Source organism: Marmota flaviventris, chromosome 13 (genome assembly GCF_047511675.1).
Source record: "Marmota flaviventris isolate mMarFla1 chromosome 13, mMarFla1.hap1, whole genome shotgun sequence".
NCBI lineage: Eukaryota > Metazoa > Chordata > Mammalia > Rodentia > Sciuridae > Marmota > Marmota flaviventris.
In genome coordinates, this window is record NC_092510.1 from 79,005,919 (window position 1) to 79,025,567 (window position 19,649).

The 19,649-nt window shown below is 43.2% G+C and overlaps 1 protein-coding gene across 3 annotated transcripts in view; it reads left to right on the plus strand.

Moving 5' to 3' along the window:
- Znf462 (zinc finger protein 462) overlaps positions 1–19,649 on the plus strand; it is a 142,008-nt gene that overhangs the window by 88,234 nt on the left and 34,125 nt on the right. The window lies entirely within an intron of this gene.

The following is a 19,649-nucleotide window of genomic DNA, read 5'->3' on the forward strand; positions in this document are numbered from 1 at the left end:
ACAAAAGTTACGTCTCCTCATGATTAAAGGACAGCTTTATGGCAATTCATATCATAAAATGTAAGAGTCACCCATAATGTAAGCCCCTGCCCCCCCCCCCCCCCATAATAGTCTGTACCAACAGACTATTGCTGGAGAGTCATCTCAATATTTGTTCTATTAATGGACATAGTTTGTTTGGCAATTTTAATTATTTTTTACAAAGCTAGGATCATACTACACAAACTATTTTTCTTTCATACATTTTTGCTCTCAGTTGTCAGATTCTATCACTTGACTTGCTTTAGGTTTGAAATTTGATGGTTGGTTTCCTTAAAACAAATAAATAAAAACTATTCTGTTCAAATAATAAATGTTGACTATTTAAAGCCTTCAAGTATTTTTTTTAACTTGGAAAAAAATGTGATGTATGTATTTAAGGTGGACTTCTCAAAATTATAAAAGGCCTTTGAGATTTTGCCAATCAAAAATCCCATGAATTTCATTTTAAGGCTCACTCATCTCAAAACTGAAGTATATCCTCTCTCCCTACTATTTCCTTGAGACCTAATATGTTTTAAATACCAGCAAATGGTCTATAAATTAAATGACCAAGTCAAGATTACAGGCTGTCTAGACTGTTCATAGTAAAGGTCTGAAAATGAGACTTGGCTAGGGATAAATACAAAGTCTGTTGGTAGCTTCTGACCCTTGTATTCACTTCCATTTCTGGAGTTGCCTCATATCCATGTGATTATCAGTTACCGTATCTGCTCCCCACTATAAACTGTGTGCTCTCTTGGGGTCAAAGGCTGCTTCCTATTCACTCTGAGCCCTGGTGGTTGGCAGGCCATTTGATAAATATTTCTTAAACTGATTTGAATTTGGGTTGGAAAAGCAACCATATACAACGAAGGCCAATAAAACAAGGGTTTATGTGTGGAAAAAGCCTGGGAATGTTATTGACTGCAAGTTTAGCTGTGGTACGTGATGTTTGGAAAAAGCAAATGGAATCCAGTTACCTGTGTGCCAGAATGTGCTCTCCTGCATAGCTCCTCCCTCCTGGAGGTGACACCTGCTGCCCTCATCAACAGCACCCTATCCCTTTAACTTCCTGCCGCCCAGGTGACACCTCTTTGGGCAGCTGAGAAGAGAAGGGGGTGCACCTCTTAAATATTTTTGCCTTTTGTTACCTCTTGAATATTTCTGCTTCCTTATTTAATAGTCCCATTTCATGCTTGCTTTCTGTGTATTTTCTTCTTCCAGAATGTTCTTTCTCCTTCCTCCACAATTTTGTTGTGATGCTTGCAGCCTTCCTTTTCTGCTGCGGTTGTGACTGTCATGGCATGGAATTTGGATAAACGAGACTCCAGGGGAGTAACTCAGACACTTTGGTCTCCTCAGCGAGGAAGGTTTACTTCCTTCCCAACTCTAGTCCTACTGCCCATCTGTGGCAGGACTCACTATAACTGCTCCATCACCAGGGTCTCAGACTCTTAAATGTTCTCTGACTAGCTGCTCTGAGATGTCCTTTCCTCCCTGACCCAACCACCCAGGTTCTAGGGTTGGCCACTTCAGAGCAGCTTTCTCCGACATCCTGGTCTCTAGACTTGTCAGAACCCAGACCTGAATAACCCTCGCTCTCTTGCATCCTCTGATGGTAGTCAGTCTTCCAGTCTGTTTTCCAGGTTATCTTTGTTAAGCACAAACCTGATTACTTTTAAGAAATCCACATGAGCTTCTTGAGATTTATCCCTGTACAGTGTCAATTAACCTATAAGTATTTCAGGGTATTTTCTTGCAAAGAGATAAGTATTGAGTCACAACAGTGTTCTAGAAGTTGCAGATAGCTGCACTCTCTCTTGCCTGTGCTGGAGTCAGTGGAGTGAGCAGCTGCATGCTTAATAGCTGTGGCAATCACAAATTATTGTACTTGTAAGTTGTGATTTTATTATTACTCTGATTTTACAGTATTTTAAAATTTTGCCCATGGGTAGGTTTTTAATTAGGAATACAGAGGAAAAAAGATGAGGAAATTCACATCTACCTTGCATGCAAGTAAGACTGATGCCACCAACACTTCTGTTAGAAGAAATGCAGCAATTATGATAACGGAACCACAGGCAGACAGTGAATTGTGAGTGAAATTCCCAACAAACACATTAAAATCGGTATATTCTATATGTTGTTATGGTAACAATAAAATAAGATCAGTTTTGCTGATACATTTGCAGTTTACTTTTGCATCTTGGTTAAGTCATCTCCATAATGGAGGTTTGGGGGAAAAAATAACTTAAAAAAAATGAAAGATTCATTTTTTTTTTCTCTTTTAAAATACTGGTTTTTCAGTTACTTTTTGATTGGTTTTATTAATACATGCCTCTTTCACTATAACTTTTAATTTCTGACAGTAATTTCTAAATCACAGGGTCTGAGTATGGCAAGTACATGGATGTCACTCACTGTGGGTGGCCAGAGCAGAAAAGAACTTGAGAACTGAGGACAGAGAAGACGTGATGCTGTGTGAATGAAAGGACAGATTTATTTATTTGTTATTATTTTTTCTAAATTCAGATAAAGTTAATACAATGTAAGAGAAAGAAGCTTTATAAACTATGATAAGTTGTACCCATTGGTGGTGATTTTTATACTCACCTTCATCCCAATAAAAGGAGGTGACACTACTAGGACAGGCCATGTAAAGCAACTGTTAAGAAAGTCTTGAGACCAGCTGAGCCACTGAGCCTCAGGTCTTTTTGCAGACCAGGTGGAGCAGCTCTTATTGTGCTCCTAGATCCAGAAATGGAGTGAGGGTTATTGACAGAAATAGATCTGCAGCATTTGAGTTTTCCACAAGCCAGTCTGAATTCCACCCCGGGCATTCTTGGTTGGTGTGGCTCTAGTCAGGACATTCTTGCTCTGGGGAATCACCCCAATGTTCCATGGAACCTCTTCCCTAACTCATAACAGTTGCTTTTCAGTGGGATTTTGGAGTTGTGCTGTAGTACTGGCATCGAGTACGATTCTTGCTGTGTATCACTGGGTTCATTTTGATTGAGCAAATGCCAGAAAGGATCATTTTCACCCAACTGGAGCTAATGAAAATTAGGGGCAAATGATCTTTTTAAAATCAGCTCTCTGCATAGATCATCTTTTCTTCGTAGTCTTCAGATCACCATAGGACGTTGGACTCCTGAGTCTGAGGACCAGCTGGCAGACTGCTGCAGGTTCAAGTCCAGGAAACACGTTTGTGTTGTAATGGAACATGCAGGCTTAGGCAGGCGATGTTCTGACAAGCTCCATATCAGACACAAGTATCCCTGGATAAATCATTTACCTCCTCTGAGCCTTGATTTTCTAATACATAAAATAGTTATATCTATGTTACAGCATTATTTTAAGGATCAAATGAGATAACATGGAAATGCTATCATATTCTATATCACTACCAGAAGACTAGATATTATTAAAATTGTATGGTAGAAGCAAATTTCTTATCAATTTATGATAATTTGTCATTAGCCAGAGATTGGTGAGGTGGTTGTTATTTTGCTTGTGATTATATGTGTGTGTGTGTGTGTGTGTGTGTGTGTTTGATGACAAAGGAAAAAAATTCACATCTTGCCTTGGAAGCTGAATGAAGTTCCTGTACATTGTGATCTTTCTTGGGAGTCTGTAGCAATTCAGTGTTTGGAAAGTGGTGCTTAATCTGGAGCCCTGTTGATATAAACTTGAACTTCAGCACTTAATTGAAACCAAACCACCTACGCAAGAAACTCCTTAGCACTTGATCCCTGGTGGAAAGCATTGATAAGTCCTGTGTCAGACAGCATTCCCATCATTATCACGGGCGTTTTATCAATGAATATTTTAAATGAATGGTAACTTTCATTTATTGCATGTCTTATAACAGAGTACTTTACAAACACTGTTTTATTTCACTTCATGCATATAACAGTTCCATGTGACAAGAACTTATGTGACCAGCTAGCTCCCTGCTGATTTAGGAGGAAGGAAAATAAATAGACACTTTAAGAAAGTTAGTGGTGTGCCCACTATCATCTGGCAGAGTTGGGGCTCTTGTGCTGTTGCCCTGACACCAGGGCTGTTCTGTCTAGTTCCTTCAACCTCATTCTTGGACATGTCTGTTTTTACCCTACAAAGTCTAAGAAAGGTGTCCATAGAAGTCCTAGGAATGTGCTCTGCTTTAGATATCAGAGCCATCCTTGGATCTGACCTTCTGTAAGTTTTATTTGAGCAACTGCAGTCTCATCCTCCAGGTCCCTTGACAGAGTGAATATCCCCAGCTGTGCCTCCTCTCCTCACTCACTCTGAGCTGGTAGAGTCTGGGTTTGTCTGTCAGCATTTTGCTGATACCCTCTGGTGACGTGATCCTGTTGGCTAACTCCAGGGACATTTTGTCTGGGAAAGAGTCGTTCCTTCTTGCTGTTTATTCCTGCTGCCACCTCTGTTTCCTCCTGACGAGGGTCATCAGGGAGTCCGGGCAGAGGAGCCCATGGCCTCTGCTCTTGCCTAATCCTTCTTTTTTTGTCTGTGGCCTTTAAAACTGCTGAGCTTCCCTGGGCAGATCCTCCTGCCTTGGTTTGGGGCTGCTCTCTATCTTGGGCTCTCCTCTGGCCTGAGGACGCCCTTCCCTATGCCTCCTTCTCATTAGTATTCCTGCTGCGACCATCGCTTACCCCTGGGTCCGCTCTTCCTCCTCCTCCCTGTGTTCCCACTTCCAAACCCATGGAATCGGCTCCTACTCTCCCACTCCTCTACCTCCAGCTCCAACCTCAGGGCAAACCCCTCTTCCTTGTCTGCTCCTCCCTTTCTCCACCTGGATCTCTCATTCAGCCTCCTCAAAGGTTTTCAAAGGGAACTCATTAACTCCTTCCCAAACTTCCCCTCTGCCTGACCTTGGAAGACCAGCAGGAGTCCTCGGCCCCTTCAGGTTGTCTTGGATCCCTTCCATCAGCCAGTCTGTTGGCTGCCCAGTCCTGGGGTTTACCTTCCTTAACCCTCACCTGCTGCACACCCTCCTTCCCATCGCCATCTCTTACCTAAACAGTTCTAAGCAAGGGTCAGTTCCTGTGGACCCCATCAGCTCTCCATGGCCTGTTTTCAAAACAGTTGGCACCCAGCATTCTCCACGTTGTACCCAGCCTCTCCTCCTGTTAGCTGCCTCCTCCCAGGTGCTTTCTGCCCAAATGGAATAGCATCTCTTCCCACCCTTTTGTCTGTCTTTGTGTTTCATTCCCTTTCTTCCAAATCTATGCCTCCAGACCCTACTTGTCCTTTGAGCCTTGTGCAAATTCCTTCACTTCGGTGATGTTACCAGGCGTGAAACCCGAGGCACTGTGCCTTTCCTCTCTTGAGGACACCAACCCCACAGTACTGCCAGGAGGCAGCTTGTTAGGGGCAGAGTGTTTGCCACCTTTCTATTCTAAACCCTGGCACAGTGTTTAGTGCTTCCCGCCTAGAGTAGATGTCCTGTGAATGTGAAGTGAAAGTTGGTCGTGTCCCATAAGTAGTCATTACAGGAGTTTAAAGCACTAAATCAAGATTTGAATTTTTTTTTTTTTCTTCCTGACTGTAGAGTCCCGCTGTCTTCTAGCTACACTGCTAACAGCAGATAACGGGCTCCCGTGGGTGTCTGTTTCGTCCTCGGAGCACTCGCTCATTTTAATGTGTGTTGTAGTACTCTCCCTAACCACCTGAGAGCTCTTGAGATAGGAGGGCTGATTGTCTGTGTCTCTATCAACTGTCTAGCTGATAGTAGACATATTTGTTATGAATCAGGAAGCCATTCACAAAGAGCTCGTGAATCCAGGAGAACGTTGCATCGCTTCGCAAAATAATTTTTTTGACCATTGAGTTGAGCCTAATGAGCCCAGGACATATAAGTATGAAGTGTCCTTGGATGACGCTTGGATATTAAAACTAAGGAGTAAAATGGAGATCTTGAAACATTTGGGTGTTGCTGAGACTCAGTATCCAGGAAAGACACCAGAGGGTCTTGGCCGATGACCAGTAGGTGATGGTTTGCATCGGGTGGATGTGCCACTTGGTTGCCTGTGCTCCCTGTTGCTTTGCACGTGAAGGGATGACAGAGAGCAGCCAAAGAGACGACTGAGTTTCCTTCTTTCTTTTGCATAGGTAGGACCGTAATCGACTCCAGATGTGAGTGCAAGTAGAAACAGTAGGAACTGAATTTTAAGTAACAATTCCAACGCACTAGTAAAATCCAGAGGGGAAGAGTGTTTTCTACTTAACAAAGTATGGAATCCTCGCGGGCTCCTGACGGCACTCCATCCTCTACAGGGAATGGCTGCCAGTGGGTTTTTCTCAATGTGGGAAACCGTTTATACTGAGCCGCCGTCCCCATCTGAGGAGCATTTGGTCAGGTCTGTGGGAACAATTTATAGACACATTAAAGGTAAAGATGCAAGGCCTCTATTTCACCTGTTCTCTGCTTACAGTCCTTCGGTGGCTGTCTACTTTGCCTTCAAAATAAATCCCAAGCCAGCAAGTCTACCACGCGGCCTGCGCAATGGTTTCATTAATGAGGTTCTAGGCATAAAGTTAGTTAGAAGAGATCGAAATAAAACACACAGACACAGTTACCTTATTTCTATTGCTAGGTCCGAGACGGCTCCCCTCTCTGGCTCCGACCTCTAACCGCCCAGCAGGGCAGCAAGGATTACTCAGGGCTAGCAGGAGAGAGAGAGAGTGAACACGCCAGGGAGTAGCCTTTTATTGGGGAACAAGAAATTCAGGGGATAATTCCATCCAATGAAGGTTGAGGGGGGACTGCACTCCAAGGTCAGGGTCAGTGATTGGGCCCCCGGGGTCAGTGGTCAGTCACACCCCCACACGGACGGGTTCTCTCATCAGGAAAGGGCCGGGAAAATTCCGACACAGCCAGAAGCCTCAGACCCTTAACGGGAGTCGCCCAGTCACGTGTCAGGATGGCTTCCCACAAGCAAGGGAAGCTGTTCTTGGCACCCGACATGCTCTCTGGGATCTCTCCGCCCCACGCCTCCCTCCTGCACCCTGAATGGCAGATGTGCTGAACATCTTGTAGACTCCACGGAGTCATGCTGCAGGCCCTGATCCTCCTCCTTCCTGGCATGCCCTCTGACACACACTTGTCTTTCCACTTGTTTTGCAACTTATAGTGGAAAGAAGGTAGGACACCTCTTGGGGCACGCACACCCCTAGGTTTCTCAGATCGAGTCACAGGCCAGCAGACCTAAGGCATCACCCCTGCTCAGCAGAACCAGATGTTCCCAGGGAAGCCAAGATGCTCTCATTAGTCATGAAATAAAATCCAAAAATTCATGCAAGTTTGGAACCAAATCCTTCCATTATAGCAGGGAGAACTAGACAATCCACCCATACATAGCTCTGTAGGTGAGTTAGCAAAACAGTGCTATCAAGAAAGGAGATGAGGATCGGGAGTAGAAAGGACCAGGGTTGAAGTGTCAGGCAGGGCGTCTGGGGAGGGCATTAGCGGGGGATAGGAATGGTTGGTGCCACACCTATAAGTTAGACACCAAGAATTTTGCTCAAAGATGGAGGCAATCTTGAAAAAATTTTTAAAAAGAAAATGACCCCCGAATGGTTGTCAGGCAGGTCAGTTCGGTTTGGGAATTCAATTTTCTCTGACAGGTCTTTTTACAGTAAGGTGATCTATGACCACTGTGTTGTTATCTAACAAAATGGGGGTTAATCCTTCAGTCTGTGGCATTATTTAGGTCAAGCCCACCTTTGAGCTGAATCCAGGCCCACAGTCAATCCCCCACCCCCTCCCCACTTCAGCCATCTCCATCTACAACTTCAGCAGGTGGGCTGCTGCCCACAGTAGCCTTGGTTTTGGTTTTTCTCAGAATCAATCAGTCAGAAAGTAGCTGCAGAGGATGTACCTTGTGCCTAGATCTGGGATGAATATCATACTGTTGACAGCAATGTCAGGGAGCCCCACTGACCCTGCAGTCCAGTTAAGAAGACCACATTCTTTCATCTGTAGTAAACTTTAATTCAGGGCAAAATTTATATGATACAGGCTGAGCTGCTGTGGAACTCTGGGCCTTGCAAGGGCTCCCTGTGTGCCAGGCCCTGTTCTTCACACATGGCTGTCATATAAAGTGAACTGTGTCATCTTTTCCACTTGACCAGTGAGGAACCAGACAGAGGTTTGCTTGGTTGGGAGTCTCAGCAGGACTACGAGGAGGCGTAAAAACCCATTCTAGAGAGCTGAAGATTGTCTGATTCCTATTTGCCTCCTCAGTTTCTCTGTCTATAAAATAGGAGGCAGTAATTCCTTAAGGATGTGATGAAAGGTCAACAACAGGAGATTTTATAAAAAGCACCCAACATGGTTGCTAGAGGCAAAGTCAGCTGAGATGGTGCAAAGTGAGCCTGGGTTCCCTGCCTGATCCTTGCAGCTTTCCGGAAGCTGACACCCTGCCCCCGAGCCCAGCATCACTGAGCAGTGCTCCTGTGTGTGAGTCTGGAATGGGTGGAGGAACTCTCCTGAGGAAGAACCTACCACTTTAATGGTGATGAAAAATATAGCTTAACCCAGAGTGAGGATTTTCTTATACTGCATGGAAATAGGTGAAAATAAAAGAAAAAAAGGGTAAGAAACCCACTGGGTTTGTTGGTTCAGAGACTCCGGCTCGGGGACAATTTTAGAATAGCTTTGTGCTTTGAAGTGTGGCTGCTCAATCCTGTCCTGACCCACCATCGCCTGTCTCCCCGGATTTCCATACCGTTACCTAGAGCTCTATGTGCATCTAAATATATATTCTTATACCCAGATGTGCTCTTTCTTCCTGATTCATCCTTTAAGAAATCTCCACAATGGTTTCCCGTCTGGGCTGTCACAGCCCGGTTCGTCGCCAGCCGTACATTGTGACCAACTCCTTGAAGTCAGTAGGCGTCTTCCCTGCACTCGGGTCTTGAGGAGGACGCACCATGGCTTTGCGTGCGGCCTGTGAGCTCTGAATGCCGTCTGAGGTTACTCGCACACTCTGTGGTGGAGGCCAAGTCACTTATATAAAGAAGCTTTTGTAGTTGTCGCTTTTCGTTGGATTTTGCAGTGTGGTAAAGACATCTATATGATCTCAACGAACAGCAGGAAACATTACTTCCTCATCACACAATTCAAAAGAGTCACAGGTGAATTATGCATCTGGTATTGTAAGAGCTTCTCAATTAACAATGGCAGATGCCACCCAGAGGTTCCTGGATTAAAAAAAAAAAAAACCATTACCAAAAGACTCCTTTACCACACAGTCATTTGTTTCTTCTGCATATTTCCAGCCTGTTTCAAGGAAGGTTTTTAAAAATACAGGCTTTGGGTCACTAATACAGCTTAGTGAAGAAGGAACACCTGTAATGTTTCCTGATGACACTGGCAGAAAAAGAACATGTTTTTGAAACTGGGACATTCAGGAGCCCCGGGTTATGTCCCTATTTCTCCATCGACTGGGTAACATGAAGCTATCTCTGCTTTTCTGAGCCACCACAAAATCCTTGTGCAAAATGAATAGTCTCTATGTTACACGTCTGAGAGTGTGTTCCTAATGTGGGATAATGGGTAAAACGTCTTATACAGAGAAAATATACTAAATACCTGAAAATAATCCAAGAATATCTTCTTGTCAGTTGTCCAGGTCTCTCTTTGCATGGTCTTGGCTTTGGCTTTGGAAAAGTCATGGTGTACTGAATGCTTCCTACTGTATTACGCCTGAGCATCTCAAAAATACCTATGTCTACCAATAGATGCAGAAAGGGAGGGAGAAAGAGCAGATTGTCTGCATGTGGAATCGTCTAAAGCAACTTCCAGATTTCCTGAGGTCATCTGTTTCATCAGAGTGTTGACTCAGATCTGGCTGGTTTAGGGTCAAAACCAGAAATTAATTCCTTTGGCTTCTTGGGATGGCCATGGATTCTGAATTTCTTTGCTTTTGAATTCCAGTGTTAAGATGCCATTGTCTAGATACTTAAAAATGATCTAGGCTGGTTTTAGTAAAAGTGGGTCAGTGTTTCAGTGGGAAAGTTCTATTAAAACTTAGCATCCAAAAGAGAGTGGCATTTGGTCAATTGGATTTTCCTTTGAAATCAGGTTTTCAGACCACTGTTGTCAGTTTGAACTCTTTGGATGTTTACAACATTGTTTATTGAGCACTCATTTTAGGACATGCCTTAGGCTAAATTCTGGGGGATTTCTAAAATCTTCTAAAAAAGACAAAAGTCATAGATAGAAGGATGCATGCTTGGGTCACCTGCTATCAAAGAGATCGTAGTCTAATGGGGGTGAAATAATCTCCATGTAGCATGATGAATACTATATGAGAGACCCAGAGTAGGAATTGAGTAAGTGTATCCAGAAGAATTGAGGAAAATATCACAGTGATAGCAAATTTAAATTGAGTGCCCTCTGATGGATTAATTAGAGTATCTCAGACTGAAAAGACTAAGGTTATCGTAAGAAAGTGAATATTAGAAACCGCCGCTAGTGTGGGGACCGTGTGGTTGCGGGGTGAGAATAGATCTGGGGAGTTGAAGGAAGCCTGAGCACCATTGGACAGTGTGGGCTTTTTACTGTAAGATCCTGGTATCAGGATCACACTTGCATTTTAGAACAGAAAAGAACCTTAGGGGGAAACGAAAATGGAATATAGGAAACCAGTTAGGAACATGAGGAGCTGTGAGGACCTGGACATTGGCAATGGTAGTAGACTAGTGAGTGGACCACAGAGAGACCTTTCTAGAAGGTTGCCCAGCAGATCTTTCTGACTTGTGGAATGTGTAGAAAGAAGGAGGTAAATGCATCTGGAATTTCCTCTGATTTTTGTTGACTGGGTATGAGTGACATTGAAGAGGTCTACCACACAGAAAGGTGAATGGATTCTTCAAGGCCCAGGAGACCAGTTATGGTGGTGCACACTTGTAATCCCACTGACACAGGATCCTGAGGTGGGAGGATTGCTAGTTCTAGCCTAGCCTAGGCAATTTAGCAAGACTCTGTCTCAAAAAAAAAAAAAAAAAAAAAAAGACCTAGCAAATCCAAAGTCTAGCCGTTCTCTGTGTCTCGTGTCAGACCTGCTGGGTTTCCCTTGAAATCCAGAGTGACATGAAGTTACATGTGAAATTAGGCCTTTGAGAGACTTTCAATGAATTTAAGTATGATGGGAAACAAAGGAAAAGAGTGGCCTTTTTTCGGTATATTTTCATAGTTTTGAAGACTGATATTCTTGGTGGTTGTTTTTTTTTTTTTCCCTCACCTACTCCCTGATCATATTTCAAGGTTTTGTTTTTACTCATCAGAACGACAGGAAGTTTTCAGTGTGTGTTTCCTTCACGTTTGGCCTCAACCTTATTTTCAGGATTAGAGGCTTGTTTTTCCGTTTGCCTCCATGACAACCAAGCTGAGAATTCCTATATATAGTCATCCAGGGTCCATTGTCCCCAGGCCATTGTGTCATAATCTTGTGCATCCAGGCCCGAGAACTCCCATTGATAGCAGAAGACAAGAAGGTGCCAGAGTCTTTGGCCTGGAGAGAGTTTCAGGGCATAATCAAAAGAAGGAAATAAAATAGTGTCAATGTCTCTAGAGAGTTCTGTTCCTCTCCAGACATTGTCCAGAATGGACATGGTTTGTTTCTAAATGTTAGTTTTAAATGCAGTTTCCTTTGGGAGAGGTCCATAGATAGAGGATGTGTTTGAGGTTCTTCAAAGGAAATAATGGCATCAGTAGCTAGTCGCTCTGGAGATTCATAGTTGTCCTGGATGCTGGATTTCACTCTGCTCATGGCAGAGTGAGCAGTAAGTATCTCGAGAAGGAAAGAGTTGAAACAAGGTGCAGAGGTATCAGATAGATCCTAAGACATCTTTTTAAGTAAGTAGACTCAGTGAATCATCTTGACAGCTCTCTGCTACGTTCTGTTTTAGTAACTCTAAATATGTGTAGTAACTACACATACATATGGTTGTGAGAGCTGTCCACACATTTAACCCAGCAGACATTTTCTTAAGTGCCTTTCCACCACTTAGAAGCACTTGAAATACATCAGTGAAAAAAGCATCAAGAATCTTGGCCCTTGTGGCGCTTACATTACAATTTATAGGCAGAAACAATACCTCATGTGCCTTCCTAGCCACAGTGGTCCGCAAATTCAATCCAGCACATATTTCCGTAAGTATCTTAATTAAGTAATTATGATGATAATTAAACTGTATTAAATTTGTAAAGAACTTGACATATTATCTTGTCTAAAGGCACTGAAAAAAAATTATGTGGTTAAAAAAACATGGAAGATGAAATTTACCCTCTTAACTAAATTTTAAATATACCTTCAAGTCTTGTTAACTACATATAAGCACACTGTTGTGCAGCAGACCGCTAGAATTGTTTTTTCATCTTGCAGGACTATAATTCTATACCCATTGCACAACAGCGCCTCATTTTCTTTAGCTTCTAGCCAGCGGCTATCCCCATTCTAATTTCTGTTTCTGTGAGTTTGACTATTCTGGGCAAGGTCCCTTCATAGAGTGGAATTGAGCAAATTTTGTCCCTTACTTCTGGCATATTGTTGTCCACTTTTATCCATTTTGTGAGCATATGACCAGATTTTCTTCTTTTTTTAAGGTTGAATAATACTCCATTGTATGTGTGCGTTTTCTTTTCCATTGATCTGTGGGCAGACATTTGGGTTGTTCCCACCTCCTGGATATTGTGAATAATGTCGTAGTGAACATGGAGTGCCATTATCTCTTCCAGATTCTAATTTCAGCACTTTTGAATAAATGCACAGAAGTAGGATTGCTGGATCATATCATAGTTCTGTCTTCCATTATTCAAGGAACCTCCATGCTGATTTCCATAGTGGCCACCCCACTTTTCATTTCCAATAACAGTGGTGCACAAAGTTTCTGGTTTCTCCACATCCTTGCCAACACTTTCCTTCTGTTTTTTGTTTGTTTGTTTGGATACTGCCATTCTAACCAGGGCATCCTTTCTTGAAAGCACATTAAGCATTTTATTTTCACTGTTAAAAATATATTCCTTCTCCAGGAGGATGGAGGGGCCCACCTGTGCATTTGAGGCTGTTCCTTGGGCAGGAGTCCTGCTTTCTCTCCAGCGTGAACCCTACTCTCCTTCATTGCATCATGTGCTGTTTCCAGTTTCAATTTCGTTTGGGTGGAACGAGAATCTAGAACTTGTACATTTTTTAATGTTTTCAGTCTTCAATAGATGCTCTCACCAAAATGTGTTTTGACAGTGTGTTTTTTTTTTTTTTTTTAGCAACTTAACTTTATCAAGTCTTTTCAGAGCATTCAATGTAGTTGTCGTAGAAATAAGTTTACACCTATATTTCGTCATCTCCTAAGATATTAATTATATTGAATAAACACAGTAATATAACGGGGATAAATAAGTATATGACAAATACAACTGATTGTTGATGGCATTAACTCAACAGCTAGATCAGAATGGATGGGCCTGCTGGAGAATGGTGCACCACGCCAGCTCAGACTCCATAGTGGCTCTGGGTCTTCCTCAGTCAGATGTCTTAAGGGGTGGGTCATTGGGCTGGCCAAGTGTTTTGAAGGAGATTCTTAAGAAGACTCGTAAATGTATATAAGAGATATAATGACATCAAGGTTAGAATCATGATGTGTATGTGTTAGAAAAACATAGAGGATAACAAAGAGTTCTGTTCGGGTTATTGTAAAAATGTCTTCACAAAAGAGGTGACTTTTCAGCTGAGGAATTTGCCAGAGTAGAGAAAGAGGAAGAATAGTAAGTAGTCATGACCAAGGACCCCGTGATGAAATACGCAACATGTGTAGGGCCAGAAGTGAGCCAGACATGTGGCTGCAGATCTGGGTTGGACCAGCTGAAGACCCACTTAAAAGGAATGACGGAGGCATTATTGGCAATAATGTATTGTTATATCATAATCATATAAGTGGTATGTTGTTATGCCTGTGGTATGTATGCTGGCCAAACTAGAATAGACCTTAACAGAAGGAAAACCGAGTAGGAGGCTTTAAGAGCTGCCCATGTATGACATGAGGACCCAGAGGAACAATGGGTGGGGAAGGCCAGGAAGTCAAGAGGAAAATGAGCCATGGTGGGTCATGAGCTAGGTCTCCAGCACATGGTTAGATGTACTGCCACAGGAAACAGAGAAGTCTGACAGCTGAAAGAACCTCAGTTTGAGCCGGGCCTGGTGATGATGCATGCCTATAATCCCAGTGGCTCAGGAGGCAGAGGCAGCAGGATTGCAAGTTCAAAGCCAGTCTCAGCAATTTAGCAAGGTGCTAAGCAACTCAGTGAGACCCTGTCTCTAAATAAAATACAAAATGGGGCTGGGGATGTGGATCAGTGGTCAAGTGCCCGGAGTCCAATCCCTAGACCCCCCCCCCCAAGAAAAAAAAGAAAACTTCAGTTTGAGTTTGAACGAACAGGTGAGCTATCCACTAACGTTGAGAATACACAAGGAGATGTTGGGAATGATGGCAGTTCTCAATGTGGTAGAGGGTTTGGGGAGTCCATCAGACCCACATCTTGAAACAGCTTTCAGCTTTGGATGGAAGAAAATGGTCATCACACTCAGTGAGTTCCCACTGCAGCAGAATTCTCTGTTCTCTACAGTTGCCTGGGCCACTGTCACATACACAGAAATATGTATAAGACTATCTTTGTCCTTTGCCTAAGTTTATCAGCAGTTGTATGATAGAGGCTGTGTGCCATTCCCAGGGTTTCATGGCTGTTAACTGAAGTAGGTCTTTAGCTGCTCTTTCATGATGTGAAACCTTTCTCAAATTTTCTAGTTTCTTCACTAGAGATATAGTGTTCTATATTTCCTGCTTCTGTGAGTTCCACCCCTCCACTTTACTTTGGGCATCTGCAATATTTTTGGTTCATTTGCCTATAGGAAACATTCTATTTCTGGTTGCTTATGCTGCCAATCTTTAGTTGCTAAATAGTCTGCTTTTCTGAAGAAAACGACAACCTATGGATCATTTTGAGCTTTCTACACAATTTTAGAACATGGGGGTTTTAAGCAGTGCTGCACACCATTTACCCCACTCTCCCCATGCTTATGTTTTTCTGTTTAGATTCATTCTCTTCTACCCCTAATCTTCATTTCTTTGTATTAGGGAGATTAAGTCACTCTTGTCATTGTTATAAGAGCGTACATGGTTACGTGTTTAGTTTCCCATTAGTTTCTACAAAATGTACGACTTAAGGTTCAAGGGTAGTGAATCGAGCTTTTCGGTTTCTGCAGTTTGCTGTCATTAACAGTCATTAATACCATTTATTAATGGGACTTGGGGTTCTCTGCACTTCCTTTCCCCTTCTTCACTCCCACATTCTGTCAGTCACCACATGCTGATGATTTTCCCTTCATCCCCTACAATTCATTTTTTACATGGTATATAATCAATTATTTTCATGTCTTTCTGACTCAGTGAGTTGCTGGAGGGCAGGGATCAAGCATTACTGTCCCAGAACAGGCTCTCCTATTTACTTAGATGCTCAATAAATATTTGCTGAATGAGTGGGTGTACTGTCATCATTTGCCCCTGGCCACTTCTAAAATCTGCTTGTCTAAAATTCTTTTGTCTTTTTTTTTTTTTTTCCCCTGATACTTGATTCATACTGTCTTCCAGATCTGTCCCCAAAATGCAGCTCAAATGTAATTGAATGTGGTCACTGGCTCGGGTACTCCTGCTCCCCCTCAGGTACCTTGCTCCCTTTCCCCTTCCTTTGTGGCCTCAAGGCAAAGCTGCAGAAATTCAAGAACTGGCCTTGGGTATGGCTTCCTTTTTGTTCTCCTCTGAGGCTCCCACAATTTACTGCCCAATTGATTCTCACTCTTCCTGGTGTCTTCCTTAAATCTTCCCATAGTTATATTCGCCTGTTACTGTTCATTTGTTCTCTTTGCCTCTTTTGTTCCTTCAATCAATGAAAGTTTGCTAAACAGAAAGAAGGCCTGAATTTTCCTAACAAGCAACTGCTTGGCTCCCCCGCCCTCCACAGGGTCTGAGTTCTCCCAGGCACTGCTCACCTCTTCTTTGACCTTGACTCTCAGAGTCAGCACATGGCCTGGCACAGAGACAGTGGTAACCCACACCTGTGGATACCCGGAAATCCTCATTCTCTCAAGCTTTTTGTTCTTCTAGATTGACTTTTCTGTCTTTGCTTTTATAAAGTCAGATTTCTTAGGATTGTTTCTGCACTGGAGGAAAAAAGAAAAAAATCTAGTATTGATACTCATCTGGGTTTGGCTGGTATTTTGTGGATCTGGAATTAGCAAAAAATCTCCCATTTCTGCAGGAACCTAAATAAGTGGAAGGGTTGGGAGAGCCCATCTGGAATTCAGCCCTATCCTGGTAAAATCCCAGGCTGTGCTAGAGCCACCCAAAGCACTCACATCCCATTTGTCTCCTTGACATTCCCAGCTAAATCCCATCTGAGGAATTCCAGAGGATTATTATTCAAGGACCATCTATCAAGCATCTACCTAAAGCATGGCATTGAGACAGTTCTGGGTGTTTGAATGCCTTCAAGACCAGTGTGCTTCTAGAAATGTCACCTGTGTTGTTTTTATAAAGAATTTTGAGATTTTTGGATTTTTTTCCCCCACAAATATTGCTGGGTTTATTTTTTCCCCCACCTATTCCACCATGTTTATTTCCGTGTTTTCTTTTGCATTGAGTTTTAATGTTGTCTTCTGTTATCATTCATATCTAGCCTAATATTATTTTCTTAACTATTTCAACCTCCCCATGACTTTGCCCTTCTTATCTCTGCTGCATCTTTGTTGGCTCACATGATCTTTTTCGTACCTCTGATTTGTCCTGGGTCCCTAGAGGTAGCCCTCAGGTACGGATGCCTAATAGCCAGAGCTCGGGTTCTGTAGTCAGATGGATCTTTGTTCAGGTCCTACCTCTGAATCATGGTAGCATCTTTGTATATAAATAAAGTCACAAGTCAGGGCACTGAACTTTTCTCAGACTGTAGGTCTCTGGGTGGTGGGGTGGAGATGTGTGTTACACTAAGCTGTGATCTGTTTTTAAAGGTGAACCACCTTTATCTTAGGCTTTGCTGTCAGCTGCAGTCTAGATACCACTTGAGTGACCCCACTGTTGGGTGCAGAATCTCCCACTGAATTCACGACCGAGTGTTTCAGCTGCTGCATTTCCCAGAAGTTTGTCTCTCCCAACACACTTGTCTTTCTCTAAGCTCGGAATAAAAGGAAATAGTCTTAATGATGATTTTTAACTTATGTGACATGCCCTTGTTGCTAACAATCTGTTTGCCTTCCTAACCTGGGTACAAAATGACCTTTTTCCTGCTTGTGAGGCTATGCCTCACGAAAAAGATAGAATTTTATGTTGCTTAGCAAGTGGGCTTTTTTAAGATCAGCGGAATCATACACACTCACATCTTTGTCACTTTAGTGCCCAAAGTGCTAAAATCGTACATTATTCACAAACTCTAAGTGAGAGCAAGGACTGAGAATATTGGCACCAGAGAGCAGAGTGGAGTTCAGAGAAGCCCCACAGTGCCCTGCCCTGGCCATTATCACAGCTGTATCACAAATGGTAGGGTTTGCTGCTTTTTCTAAATACAACTGTCCACCTGATTTTAACCAGGAGGAAAATACAAGTTTCTGGTGTAGATGCACACAGCTGTTCCTTTTGCATTGCCATTTAAGGGAGGTGAAACTCCTTTCTTAGAAGGCTTTGCCTGAGACCTCCTGCATTTTATTCTCAAGTTTTCTGTAACATATAAATACTGGAGTTAAAATGTAGAATTTGTTTTTTGAGATGGATAGACTAATAGGCAGTAGACCCTAAAGACAAGGAAAACATACCAACTGAAAGGAGACGCTTCTCCTGGAGGGGTCTGCCTAAGAGACGACTGCATGATCTGGGTCAGGGATGGGTGACATCAACTCACCTGGCTTGCTGTCTAACTGGGAGCCGTTCATTTCTTCATAGCTCTGCTGGGAAGGGATGGGAGCTGCCAGGTGCCTGTTGTCTGAGGTGTGAGCCAGCGTCCACGCTGACCTGGGAGGCTCCCTGAGGTGCGTGCCATGTCACAGAAGGAGCATGTTGAGAAGTAGACCTTTCCGTGGGATGTTTGATTTGGTTCCCAGGTAGATTTGTGGATGGTGGACAGACCTCGAGCAGCAGGACCTGGCTTTGGCCTTGTTGATGACAGGATTGCTGTTCTGCAGTGCTGAGTGCAAAGTAGGACCCATGCTACTGAGGGAAGAGAGGCTTTCTAGGAAGGCCAGTGTGCAGTCAGTGCTCCACCTGCACCAGAGAGGTGGGGTGTGCTTTGTGCTTCACTGTGCGTGTGTTTTGAGCAGAATCTGGTCTTGAGGGTTTAAATAGAAAACATTCTGAACAGTCCATGAAATGGTAAACAAACCTGCTATTGAAAGAGAGAATGAGGAGTTGACAGTTGCATTGTTGTGATCCTGAGTGGGTTCATCAGAGAGGGTAGAGGAATAAAGGAGGAGGAGATAAAGGAACCGGGGGAAAATGAATTCCATGTGTCATCCCTTTCTTTCTTTGTCTTCCGTTTACACCTGGTAATGAACCCATGGAGGCTTGGAGAGATTGTTCAAGTTTCCTTTTGTTTTATTTTTTTGTGTGGCGGGTTTGTTTACAATTTCCAAAGGGGTTTTTCATGATCTTAAGGAATATGAATTGAGGTGCGGGGGGCAGGAGAATGAGAAGGGAAGGTGTTTGAGTATTTTGAAGACAGTGGCCCACCATCGGGGAGGCTGCTCTGCCTCTGTCCTTCTTCTCCACGAGGCCGAGGGGATGGATGCTTCTGGTTTCATCAAGTATGGGTTTACAGAGTCCTTCCGTGTCCCGCCTCGGGGAATCATGCTTTGGAAAATTAAGTGTCCATCAAATCAGGAGGAGACTTGTACGGTTTCCGTCCCCTTTCCCCCTTGCTTTTTTGAAGGGCTTAAGAAAAGAGCCCTTTGTTTTCTTTTCAGGGAAACTTACACGGAAATTCTTCTGTGTGGTATTCACAGGCTTCATCTGTGTCGTTCCTGGGCAGCTGCAGGTTGCGCAGGACAATGTGGCATTCTGAACCTTCACTTTCAACGCTGAGCCATGGGAAAAGGCTCAAGACTGTTCTTGTACTTTCTCTCTCTTTTTAATTTTTATTTCTCCCTCTTTCTCTCTCTTCTCTCCTCCCTCCCTTCCTCCCTCCCTCCCTCCCTCTCTCCATCTCTCTTTTGTAGCGGCTCTGAGCTTTCCCCTCCTCCATCCGGATCAGGTTTCCCCACCACGTGCCACTGAAGCTCCTAGGGTTGAGATGTGTGCCTGTCGTTTCCGACATGTTCCTCGGAATTGCAGACTTGAAAATATCTTTCAGAGAAACTTGTTTGGAATTTCATTTTAATGGGATTTATGAATAAATCTCCATCTTAATGCTGACTAAGCTTTAAACATCTATTCCAGGAGAACACTATCGGATTTTTATATTTTAAAATTTAAATCACTTCACTGTGAAGACATAAAGCATTTTTATACTTGCATGAGTGCCATGTGCTTGAGCATTTCTGTTTAGAGACTGAATTTTTTTTTTTTTAATCTGGTGGGCATGAATA